General features: G+C 37.9%; 1 pseudogene; it reads right to left on the bottom strand.

Annotated features, from left to right (window-relative positions):
* Window positions 1-12,168, bottom strand: part of LOC132434242 (MORF4 family-associated protein 1-like) — a 33,153-nt pseudogene extending 20,985 nt beyond the window's left edge.
* Between the last annotated feature and the right edge of the window lie 210 nt (window positions 12,169-12,378).

The raw sequence follows: 12,378 nt of genomic DNA, 5'->3' as shown, positions 1-12,378 counted from the left end.
TTATAAGAGCACTAATCCCATTCATGAGGGCTCCACCCTCATGACCTAATTACCTCTCAAAGGTCCCACCTCTAAGTACCATCACATTGGGAGCTAGGATTTCAAAATATGAATTTTGGGGGACACAAACATTTAGTCCAGTGCAGGGGTTATTACAATAATTAAAGCTAGAGATGATGTGACTTGGATTAGATTTTATATCAGTTGAGGTAGTAGAAAGTGGTTGGCTATTACAAATGAAACTTCTATGAACATTTATGTACAAATCTTTGTGTGGACATATGCTTACATTTCTCTTGGGTAAATAAATACCTTGGAGTGGAATGGCTTGGTCACATGATAAGTGTGTATTTAACATTTTAAGAAACTGCCAAACTGTCTTCCAAAGTGGTTGGTCCATTTTACATTCCCTCAGTACTGTGTAAGACATCCAGTTGCTCCACAGTCTTGCTAACACTTTTTACACTCTTTAATTTAGTCATTCTAATAGGTAGGTAGTGGTATCTCACTGTGGTTTTCATAGGCATTTCTCTCATAACTAGTAACGTTGAGTGTCTTTTCATGGTGCTTATTTGTCATGCATATAACCTCTTTGATGAAGTGTCAGTTCAAATCTTTTGCCCACTTAAAAAAATTGGATCGTTTGTTGTCTTATTGTTGAGTTTTGAGAATTCTTCACATAATCTGGATGCAAGCTGATTATCAAATATGTGATTTCCCAGTGGAGAAAATATTTTGTTAACAATATGTCTTAACAATATCTTTTATTCTCTTAATATCTTTGAAGGAACTGAAGTTCTTAATTTTAAAAGAAAAAATAAAAAAAAAGAAAAAGAAAAAAATGGGGTCCAGTGTTCCTCCAGGATCACATGTTGCACTGGTCACATCTCTTCAGTCTAATTTAATCTGGAGAAGTTCTTCAGTCTGCTTTTGTTGATCATATCCTTGATGTATTTGTAGAACACAGGCCAGTTATTGTTGTAGAATGTTTCTCAGTTTGGATTTGTCTGATGTTTCCTTGTGATTAGTTTGAGGTTATGTATTTTGGGCAGGAATACCACAGAAGTGATGTTGTATGCTTCTCAATGCCCTGTATCGTGAGGCACATGATGTTGATTTGTCTGAACACCAGTGATGTTCACTTTGATCATTTGGTTAGAGTTCTCTCGGTTGTAAAGTTTCTACTTTTCTCCTTTTAATTAACAAGTATTTTCAGGGGAGATAATATTTTGTAAGTCTACACAAGTCTCTCGATTCATCACCAAACTTTCATCCAGTAGTTTAATGATTGATGATTTTTGCCTAAATCAATTATATTTGTCACATAAAAGCTTTTTCTCTTCCCATTCACTCATTCATTCATTCATATATTTTCTATATTAGTATAAATTCATGGATTCTTATTTCCTTCAATGAGTTTTAATCTGTTAGTATATTTATTTTCCTAAAATAATAATATAATTATTTTAATCTTAATATAGTGATTTTTAGATTTGGTTAGGTAAGATCTTTTTCAAAATGGTCCTGTGTTTAGTTAATTAATGAACTATAATTTCCATAATCAGACTTCCCTGGCAGTCTAGTGGTTAAGACTCTGAGCTTCCAATGCAGGGGGCGCGGGTTCCATCCCCAGTCAGGAAACTAATATCCCACATGCCACATGGCACGGCCAAAAAAAAAAAAGTATATATATACACACACACACACACACACACACACACACACACACACACACATACACATATGTAAGAAAATTCCATAGTTCTTACACATGAAGATAGTTAATGGTAACATTTTTTAATTAAAAAATTTTTTTTTGTCAGGGTGTAGTTGCTTTGCAATGTTGTATTGGTTTCTGCTGTACAGCAGAGTGAATCGGTCGCACATATACATATATCCCTTCTTCCTTGGATTTAATGGTAATGTTTTAGTGTATGTTTATTCAAGCTACTTATAAAAGCAACATATTCATAAAAATTAAAAAAAATTAGATAATACCGTAATGCCATTTTCTAATCTGCCTTTTTAACATAATAAATTTTGTGACTATTAAAAAAAAAATTGTTCCTGTGTTAATTTATTGTCATCCCCGACATTTTTGAAGCCCTTCCTTACTTTTTGGCACAAGATGTTCACAGTTCCTCTTCTATTTTTTCTGTCCTAGGCTGAAATCAACCATTTCTCTAAGGAGTCATGGTTCCTTTTAGTACAAAATATATTTAGAAGTCAAAATTTGGTCATTAATTTTTCTCATTGCTATTGGGGAGTGATTACCTCTAGGTTTTCTCAACAGACATTGCTAAGGAATATGTATGTGCATACACATACATATATACATGCATACACATATATCCCTTACCTATTTCTTGAACTCTCTCCCTCTTTTATAATATATATATTAAAAATCATATGTTTAATATTTACTTACAGTTCTTTCTCTTTAGAATGAACGTATAGTATTAAAATGCTGTGTTCAAAAGTTACTTGAACCTGTAACTAATATAATGTTATATGTCAATTAAGTCTCAATTTTAAAAAAGTTACTTGAATAGCCCTTCCTGGTCCTCCCCCCACCTCCCCCACCTCAAATATGGTTATGTTATCCTTTTGGATTATAATAAGGTTCATTTGCTTTAGTTTGTATTCCCTTTAAGGAATAAAATATATTCATTATTATTTTATGAGTATTAAACAATAACATGGTTCAAAGTCAAAGTGATAAAAATGATATCCTTAGAGAAGTATCATTCCCCCTAACTTTTCTATATTGTGTCTATCTCAGAATTATTTTTTTTAAGGTTAAATCTGACAGTGCTCCTTTTTGCTTAAAACCTTTTAATCACTTAGTCTAATATCTGGGAAGGCCCTACATGATCTGGCTTCTGCCTAATTTCTAGCTTCATCCTGTGATAATCCTTGCTCACTGTGCTCCAGGCACATACACTTTTAGTCTTTTGAGTGATTATGCTCCTTGTTTTCTAATGAACCTCTCATACACTATGCCCTCTACCTGCAATGCCCTTTCTTACTTTTTGGCACAAACATCCATAGCCTTTCCTGTTATCAATCCAGTGTAGATTATTTGTAAAAATTTATGAACCTACTCTGACATGTTATTATCATTGGATGTCCATTTTTTACACTAGGATTAATTATTGGTGTTGTACGTTCTATGGGTTTGGACAATTTTATAATGACATGCATGCATGATTCTGATATCACATAGAGTGGTTTCATTGCTCTAAAAATTCTCTGCACTCTACCTACTTATCTCTTCTTCCCCCCAAACCTGAGGCATCCACTGTCTGCATAGTTTTGCCTTTTCCTGAATGTCTTATAGTTGGAATCACACAGTATGTGGTATTTTTTGGTTGACTTCTCTCACTTAGTAATATGTATTTAAGGTTCCTCCATGTCTTTTCATGGCCTGATAGCTCTTTTATTTTAGCATTGAATAATATTCCATTGTCTGGATATACCAGTTTATTTACCCATTCACCTACTGAAGGACATCTTGTTTGCCTCCAAGTTTTAGCAATTATGATATATGCAGGTATTTGAGTATCTAAGATTTCCACTCCTTTGGGAAAATACCCAAGAGTGTGATTGTTAAACCTGATGGGAAAAGTATGTTTATTTTTATAAGAAGCCATCCAACTGCCTTCCAAAGGTGCCATACCATTTTGCGTTCCCACCAGCAGTGAATGAGAGTTCCTGTTGCTCCACATCCTAGTCAGCATTTGGTATTAGGGTAGTGCTGGCCCCATAAAATCGTTCAGAAAGTATTTTCTCTGCTTATATCTTCTGGAAGACATTGTAGAGAATTGGTATGATTTCTTCTTAAACTATTTGGTAGAATTCACCAGTGAACCCATCTGGACCTGGTGTTTTCTGTTTGGACAGTTACTAATTGTTGATTTAATTTTTTGATACAAAAATAGATACAAGCCTATTCAGATGGTCTATTTCTGCTTGTAAGAGTTTTGGCAAATTGTGTCCCTCAAGGAAATGATCCTCCATCCAGGTTGTGAAATGTGTGGGCAGATTTGTTCATAGTATTCCTTTATTACCCTTGTAATGTTCATAAGACCTGTATTGACCTTCCCTCTTTCATTTCTATTTTAAAAAATTAATTTATTTTTGGCTGAGTTGGGTCTTCGTTGCTGCGCATGGACTTCCTCTAGTTGTGGTGAGCGGGGGCTGCTCTTCATTGAGGTGCACAGGCTTCTCCTTGCTGTGGAGCATGGGCTCTAGGCATGCAGGCTTCAGTAGTTGTGGCTCGTGGGCTTAGTTGCTCCGCGGCATGTGGGATCTTCTCGGACCAGGGCTCAAACCTGTGTCCCCTGCATTGGCAGGCAGATTATTAACCACTGCGCCACCAGGGAAGCCCCCCTCTTTCATTTCTGATATTACTAATTGGTATCCTTTCTCTTTTTTTCTTAGTTAGCTTTGCTAGAGGCTTACTGATTTTATTAAAGAACTAGCTTTTGATTTCATTGTTTTCTATTGATTTCCTATTTGCTCTCTTATTGATTTCTGCTCTAATTCTTATTTCTTTTCTTCTGTTTACTTTGGATTTAATTTTCTCTTCCTTTTTTCCAATTTCCTAATGTGGAAGCTTTGATTATTGATTTTAGATATTTCTTTTCTTTTTTTAAAATAAATTTATTTTTGGCTGCATTGGGTCTTCGTTGCTGCATGCAGGCAGTGAGCAGGGGCTACTCTTTGTTGCGGTGCGTGGGCTTCTCATGCGTTGGCTTCTCTTGTTACAGAGCACAGGCTCTAGGTGCACGGGCTTCAGTAGTTGTGGCACATGGGCTCAGTAGTTGTGGCTCGCGGGCTTAGTTGCTCCTCAGCATGTGGGATCTTCCTGGACCAGGGCTCGAACCCGTGTCCCCTGCACTGGTAGGCGGATTCTTAACAACTGCACAACCTGGGAAGCCCTAGATATTTCTTAAAAAAAAAAATGCATTCAATGCTATAAAGTTTCCTCTTTGCAGTGCTTTCACAGCATCCATAAATTTTGATGTTGTATTTTCGTTTTTACTTAGTTAAAAATACTTTTAAATTTCTCTTGAGATTTTATTCCTTGACCTTGTATGTTTAGAATTGTGTTGGTGTTCCCCATGTATTTTGAGATTTCCAGCTCTTTGTGTTATTGATACTTAGTTTAATTCTATTGTGGTCTGAGAGCAAACATTGTGTGATTTCTATTCCTTTAAATTTGTTAAGACGTGTTTTATGGCTCAGAAGTTGTCTATATTGGTGAATGTTCCATGCAAAGTTGAGGAGAATGTATAATCTGCTGTTATGGATGCTGTCCACAGATGTCAATTATATCCATTTGATTGAGGTATTGTTGAGTTTAGTTATGTCTTACAAATTTTCTGCTTGCTGAATCTGTCCATTTCTTATAAAGGAGTGTTTAAGTCTCCAAATATAATAGTATATACATCATTTTCTCCTTGGAGTTCTATTGTTTTTGCTTCATATATTTTGTCATTCTGTTGTTAGGCACATATGGATTGCTATGTCTTCTTGGAGTATTGTTGTTTTTATCATCATGTAATACCTCTGTTTTCTTTTTTTTTTGCGGTACGTAGGCCTCTCACTGTTGTGGCCTCTCCCGTTGCGGAGCACAGGCTGTGGACGCACAGGCTCAGCGGCCATGGCTCACTGGCCCAGCTGCTTCGCGGCATGTGGGATCTTCCTGGACCGGGGCACGAATCCGTGTCCCCTGCATCGGCAGGCGGACTCTCAACCACTGCGCCACCAGGGAAGCCCTGTTACAATGTTTTTGATTTCTGGAATTTCTTTTTGATTGTTTCTTAGAATTTCCATCTTTCTGCTTACACTATCTACGTGTTCTTAATGTTGTTTACTTATAAGTTGTCTACATATTAATCTTAGTTATTAAAATTCTTGGTCTGATAATTCCAACATTCCTGCCATATCTGACTTTGATTCTGATATTGCTCAGGCTCCTCAAACTATGTTTTTTGCTATTTAGTATGTCTTGGAAGTTTTTGTTGAGAGGTGGACATGATGTACTTGGTAAAAGAAACTTAAGTAAATAGATCTTTAGTAATGTAGTGGTAAGGTGTGGGGAGAGGGGAAGCACACTATAGTCCCATGATTAGGTCTCAGTCTTCGGTGAGCTTGTGCCCCTGGACTGTGAACTTCAGCAGTACTTCTCAGTCCCCTCTCCCCTTAGGTGGGACAGGATGGTTAGAGGGGGTTGAGGGGGGTATTTCCCTTCCCTCAGCTCAGTTAGGCTCTGATAAAATCCCTATAGGTTAGGCTCTTGTAAAATCATTTCTCTTGAGGGTAGATCTTGTAAGAAGAACAGAATGCTCTGGTATATTTAAAAAGTTTCCTTTTCCCTTTTCCCTGCTGAAAGCATGAGGATACTTTTATCCACTCTTTACTGTGAGGACCTGATAGAGTCCCTGGAGGTAAAACTCACAAAAGTGTGGAAATACCCCTCCCCCGTCCCCAATGAATGGGCCCCTAACAGTTTTTAGCTCTCAGACACATCCACACTGAACCTACAGGGATTCGTCAATTTATGGTTTATGTTTTCCTACTGGTTCCTACGGAAGTTTGTGCTTGTGGGTTTCTGCTCCGGTAAGTTGTGATTCTCTGTATCCACCTGTTTGTCTCTCCAACTTTTGGGACAGCAGTTTACCCTGTGACTTCTGATGGATCTGAGAAGAGTTGTTTAGCTTTTTACTCATGGTTAGGATAGCGAGACAACCTCTAAGCTCCTTATGTGCAGGAAACCGGGAGTCTAACCATCCTGTTTTAAAAGGTCAATGAGGTTAGATGCAGAAGCAACTTTACTGTGAAGCTGATGGAGCTTGCATTTCAAGGCCTTTCCTTGCATGGCTCCCTCCCAGGCCTTGGGAAGGTCCTAGCCATGTGTTCACATGGTCATATGATTTTGTAAAATTTACAAACTTTTAACTACAATTGGTTAAGACTCCTGTCTCCACTCATACTTTCTTTCCTGCATCCTTCTGGTGTCAGGCATTTTGGGGATGCAGAAGTTGACAATCACTTCCATGTATAATTGCCAACTCTTTGGAAGAATTGCTTCCAGGAAACTTCTGTGGACTATCTGGCATTACAACATGAAAGTGCAAGAGTGGAGTCATGTTGTGATATGAATGTGTCCTATAGCACCAGGCACTGAAGTATGTGGATTGTGGAAGAGAAAAAGGACTTAGAAATCAGGAAGCCAGAAGCTAGTTTGTGGAAAATTCTTCTAAGCATCAGAAGTGTAGAATTGTAAGCAAAACATCCCCCTTCCTATTATCACCTAATCAAAATGGTCATTCTCTCCTGTCAGTAACATACTTAATAATGTAGAATGTACAAGGATAAATGCGCGATATTTTTTTCTTTTTTGGATGAGAATCACACAAAGTAAAATCTATCTAATAATTCTTGTGTTTATAGGTTACAAACTTTAGGAATATTACAAACAGTAATATTAAGTAACAATAAGTTTCTTGACAGACTGTGCATTTCATTCTAATATGTCAGATCACTATCACTTCTTATAGTATCTGACATGCTTTGTCCTTGGAAAGTTGAGCAGTTCCAGATGAAATAGTACACAAAATTGTCAACAATAAAGAAATATAGACTGAAAAAATAAGCGCTCTGATGACAAGATACCTATGCATATTCATCAACTTAGTTAATGTATGTAGTATTAGAGTAATATGATTACATATTTATGCAGCTCAATATAATGTAGCAACAATTTAAAACTGTATTTTAATTCCTCTTGTGTTCCAATTAATTTTGTATATATTTTTCAGAGTATGAAGCCAAAAAATAGAAACTTGTATCTGAGAGGCTTAACAGGCAATTAATTAATAAAATAGTTATTTTCTTTATTGTATGATGTTTAATGTATTTATCTATTTTTTAAAATGTATTTTATTGTGATCTATTTTTCTTTCCAAACATATATTCACTTTTGTTCCTAATTTTCTAGTTTTAATTCTGTGTTCTTTTTCTTAAAGAGTACCCCTTTAAGTTGAAAGGCCCTATACAAATTTGATCTTCCTTTGGTTAGACGAACTAAAAATGTTTTGGTCCTTCGAAAGTGTTTTTCTGTTAATCATAAAGATAATTAAACACAGACACATACGGCCCTACCTCAAATATGTTCTCCAACAGTTATGAGGTAATTGTTCAGCTTTCACTTACATTGTATATGTTTGGATTATGAATTCACAGAAATTGGGCCCTTGGAGAACTTTTAACTCTGCCTCCTTCAGAAATGGGTCTTTTTTTCTTTGGCAAAGATAGGCAGCATCTTACCAGGAAGATGAGTCAGAGCTTTGAGCCAGCACAGAATAACAGAGGGAGCTGGCTCTGGACAGAGGACTAATTAAAAAAATAAGTGAACATATCTAAAATCTTACTATGGGTGCTATGCCTAGGAATAACCTACTGAATACAAACAGATCAAAAAAGTCACTGAGTTGGAATTTGAAAATAAAAAGGTTATTGTGGGGTTGTATGAAATCACGTGTGTGAAACTTCTGAAAATCGTTGAGCACTATAGAATTTAAAGAATCTTTTATTCAAAACTGACGAAACAATTTTCCTCTTTAATTCTCCCAGCTAAAAAATATGGAGGAAAGATATGAAAATTATCAAATGTGCATATAAATTATCTATTTGTAATTATGTATTACTTAATATACAAATTATTTATGATTATATATATAAATATATATATATAATTCTGCCTGGTATAATTTTCCTTCAACTTGAAAAACTTGTTTTTCCCATTTGTTATGGTTCAGGTTTGCTTGTGCTGAGTTTTTTTTGTTTTCATTTACCTGAAATGTCTTTATTTGCCTTTGTTCCTGAAGAACACTTATGCTGGATGCAGAATTTTGTCTTGGCAGATTTTTTTTAAACCTCTTTGATGTTGTTTTTCATCTCCATAGTTTCTGATAGGAAATCAACATCATTCAAACTGTGTGCTGCTTTATGTCGAGTTGCCATTTTTTGTCTGTCTGCTTTCAAGTTTTTTTCTCTTTGGTTTTCAGCCTTCTATCTATTATGGGCCTAAGCATGTTTCTGCTCATATTTATTCTTCTTGAGATTTACTGGATTTCTTAAATCTGAAAATTAATTTCATTCATTAAATTGGGAACGTCCTTTGTTATTTAAAAAAAAAAAGTCACTGAGCTGGAGTTTGAGAAATGATGAGAGCCAGAAGCTAAGCATCTATGTAAACAAAACAAAGCAAACAAAAAACCCCAAAGGAAATAAAAGGAATAGAAGACAAAAGATGAACTGAATGGAGGGTGTATTGTTAGGTAGGAAGCTCTTTTGGAAATTATTTGCAAAGGACAATTGCCTCTCTCCTGACCAATTTTGATATAAGTCAAAGCCTCTGCTTCTTGTTTTTGTCCAGCCTCAGCTTTTGGTGTCCCTTGCACTGTGCTCACATATCTAGTAAGCAGAAATAACATTGTTCTTCCATATTTCCCACAAAAGCTTTGCCACTGGATCTCTTTCTGGCTCCTACTCATCTTTCCTTTTGGGGCTTGTTTATTTCTGCTCAGGTGGAGCTGGAAGCTTCAATTTCTAACTGGCAGCTCAAGTGACTAAAACTCTTTGATGTTTTCATCATTGCAGAAAATTAAACTAATCTACAGATTATAACATATGTGCTATCAGAGTACATGGAAGAAAGGATAAAGAAAATCCCAAATTTGAGGACAGGTTACAAAGTGCTGAAGTAAAGTTAATACTATGGTTGGGAACTTCAAAACTGCATAAAAAGCGTTAAATCAAAACACCTGAAACTTTGTTGTTCTTTTTTTGTACATCTTTTTTGCTATCCCTTCTATCTTAAAAGATAGTAAGATTCATTAGAATTTTTGACAGCAATCTGGTTAACAGAACAAAATGTAAAACAAGTGCATCAAAAATTTGAGAATTCTGAGCCGCATTAGGAAATAAAAGGTCAATATTTTAGCAAAACATCCCAAAGTCTCTGCACAACAAATTACCTCCTCTGGAGAGCTGCAATAATATGACTCAATCTGCTGAGTGTCACATGATGCTTGTTTTGAAAATATTTTGCATTTCTTAGCTGAAGGGCACGCTCTAACACTTCAGATTACAATAACATGGGCTTACATTTCAGCTACTTTAATTCACATCAATCTCACAATCTGGCAGAAACATTTTTCACCCAGTCCGTGTTTGTTCTGGTCATACTGAGAATTCTATTTTTAGAAAAAGGTGTTTAAAACGGAACCATAAACACAGATGTAAAAAGATGTTATCCTGAAACTTATGAATGTTTTTCAGATTTCAGACTCAGGAAATGAGATGTTAGTTAATTTCTATGGGTGGTCCCATCTTGCCTGGACTGGAAAAGGAAAAAGGAAACAAAAGAAAAAGAAATGTACCCTAGCAAGCTCAGAGAAAACTTTTTCCCTCTAACTTTTTTTCTTTTAGGTGTAGAGAAAGTGTAAGGGTGGAGAATTATTTGTTGTATCCTGCTCAGATTATATTTCATGTTTTGATTTAAAATTTGCTCATGTGATTCAAGGCCTCTTCCTAAGGAAAGAAAGAAAAAAAAAAACACTGCTTACCCAGAAATGCTTACTAAATCCAACAGCACACCTGCTACAGATTAAATGCAGATTAAATTGACTCTCTTCTTTTCACATGCCAGTATCTTTCTTCACTGAGGTGTATCATTTGTACTGCAGGAAATCCAGAGAAACATGGGAGTCAGACAGGCCAGTTAAAAGCAAAAACACCTAAACAATGAAACATGTTTGAGAAAAAAATCTGAGTGATATTTATTGCTATAAAACATGTTCCTGATTCTTTTGATAACCGTATGCAACAGTGCTTCAGCCACACTGGAATTTCTGGTGCAACTGTTAACAAATAATAAATCTTACCTTGCTCTCTCAGAAGAATAAGAAATAAAGCTGTCTTCTGCTAAAGGAAAACGCTTCTAGATAGGTAACCCACCGTTGTGTGCTATTTATTGTAGTTTATTTTGTATCATTCTGACAGCCTCGCCTCAGAGGAACTTTGGGGGAAGGGAGGGACCAGGTGAGGACCTTGACCTAGGGCAGGGCTGAAACCAGTGAGGGAACCAATAGCTGAGGTAGAAGCAGCTGGTAGAACAGAACTCTATCTGGAAGACAGTGCTATTCTAAGAGGCCCATCCAGTGTGTGATGAATGACTACAGAAGTGAAGGACTGGTTAAGCCAGGCAGAGATCAGGGGCAGGTTTTAGGAAGAGGCTTTAGCAAATGAGGAAGAAGGAAACCCTGAAACAGTGGCTGTCACATGGCCCAAGCCCACACATCTGCAGTGGCAAAGGCTGTGGCCTAGAGGCACAGGACACCAAACTCAACAGCAAGATACACTCTAGACTCTGTTGCTGGGTGTATCTAGGCGTAACTGTATGTACACTCTGGTTAAAATTGTTCCCGGAACTCAGGCTGTTGGCATCAGGGTCTGCAGATGAGAAATTTGGTGAAGTTTCTGACAAGAGCCACTTATGTGGTGTCCCTGAATCCACTTCTGTCTCACTCCAATCTATTTTTCACCCAGAAGTTGGAGAAGCCCTTAAAAAAATGTCTGATGGATATAGGCTTCCGGGAAGATGGCGGAAGAGTAAGACGCGGAGATCACCTTCCTCCCCACAGATACACCAGAAATACATCTACACGTGGAACAACTGCTACAGAACACCTACTGAACGCTGGCAGAAGACCTCAGACCTCCCAAAACGCAAGAACCCCCCCAGGTACCTGGGTAGGGCAAAAGAGAAAAGAATAAACAGAGACAAAAGAATAGGGACGGGACCTCCACCAGTGGGAGGGAGCCGAGAAGGAGGAAACGTTTCCACACACTAGGAAGCCCCTTCGCAGGCGGAGACTGCGGATGGCGGAGGGGGGAAGCTTCGGAGTCGTGGAGGAGAGCGCAGCAACAGGGGTGCGGAGGGCAAAGCGGACAGATTCCCGCACAGAAGATCAGGGCCGAGCGGCACTCACCAGCTCGAGAGGCTTGTCTGCTCACCCGCCGGGGCGGGCGGGGCTGGGAGCTGAGGCTCGGGCTTCGGTCGGAGCGCCGGCAGAGGACCGGGGTTGGTGGCATGAACACAGCCTGCAGGGGGTTAGTGCGCCACGGCTAGCCGGGAGGGAGCCCGGGAAAATGTCTGGACCTGCCAAAGAGGCAAGAGACTTTTTCTTCCCTCTTTGTTTCCTGGCGCACGAGGAGAGGGGATTCAGAGCGCTGCTTAAAGGAGCTCCAGAGAAGGGTGCGAGCCGCGGCTAAAAGCGCGGACCCCAGAAACGGGCATGAGAC

This window comes from Delphinus delphis, chromosome 11, assembly GCF_949987515.2.
Source record: "Delphinus delphis chromosome 11, mDelDel1.2, whole genome shotgun sequence".
NCBI classification, from domain to species: domain Eukaryota; kingdom Metazoa; phylum Chordata; class Mammalia; order Artiodactyla; family Delphinidae; genus Delphinus; species Delphinus delphis.
This window is presented reverse-complemented; position numbering and strand designations above follow the sequence as displayed.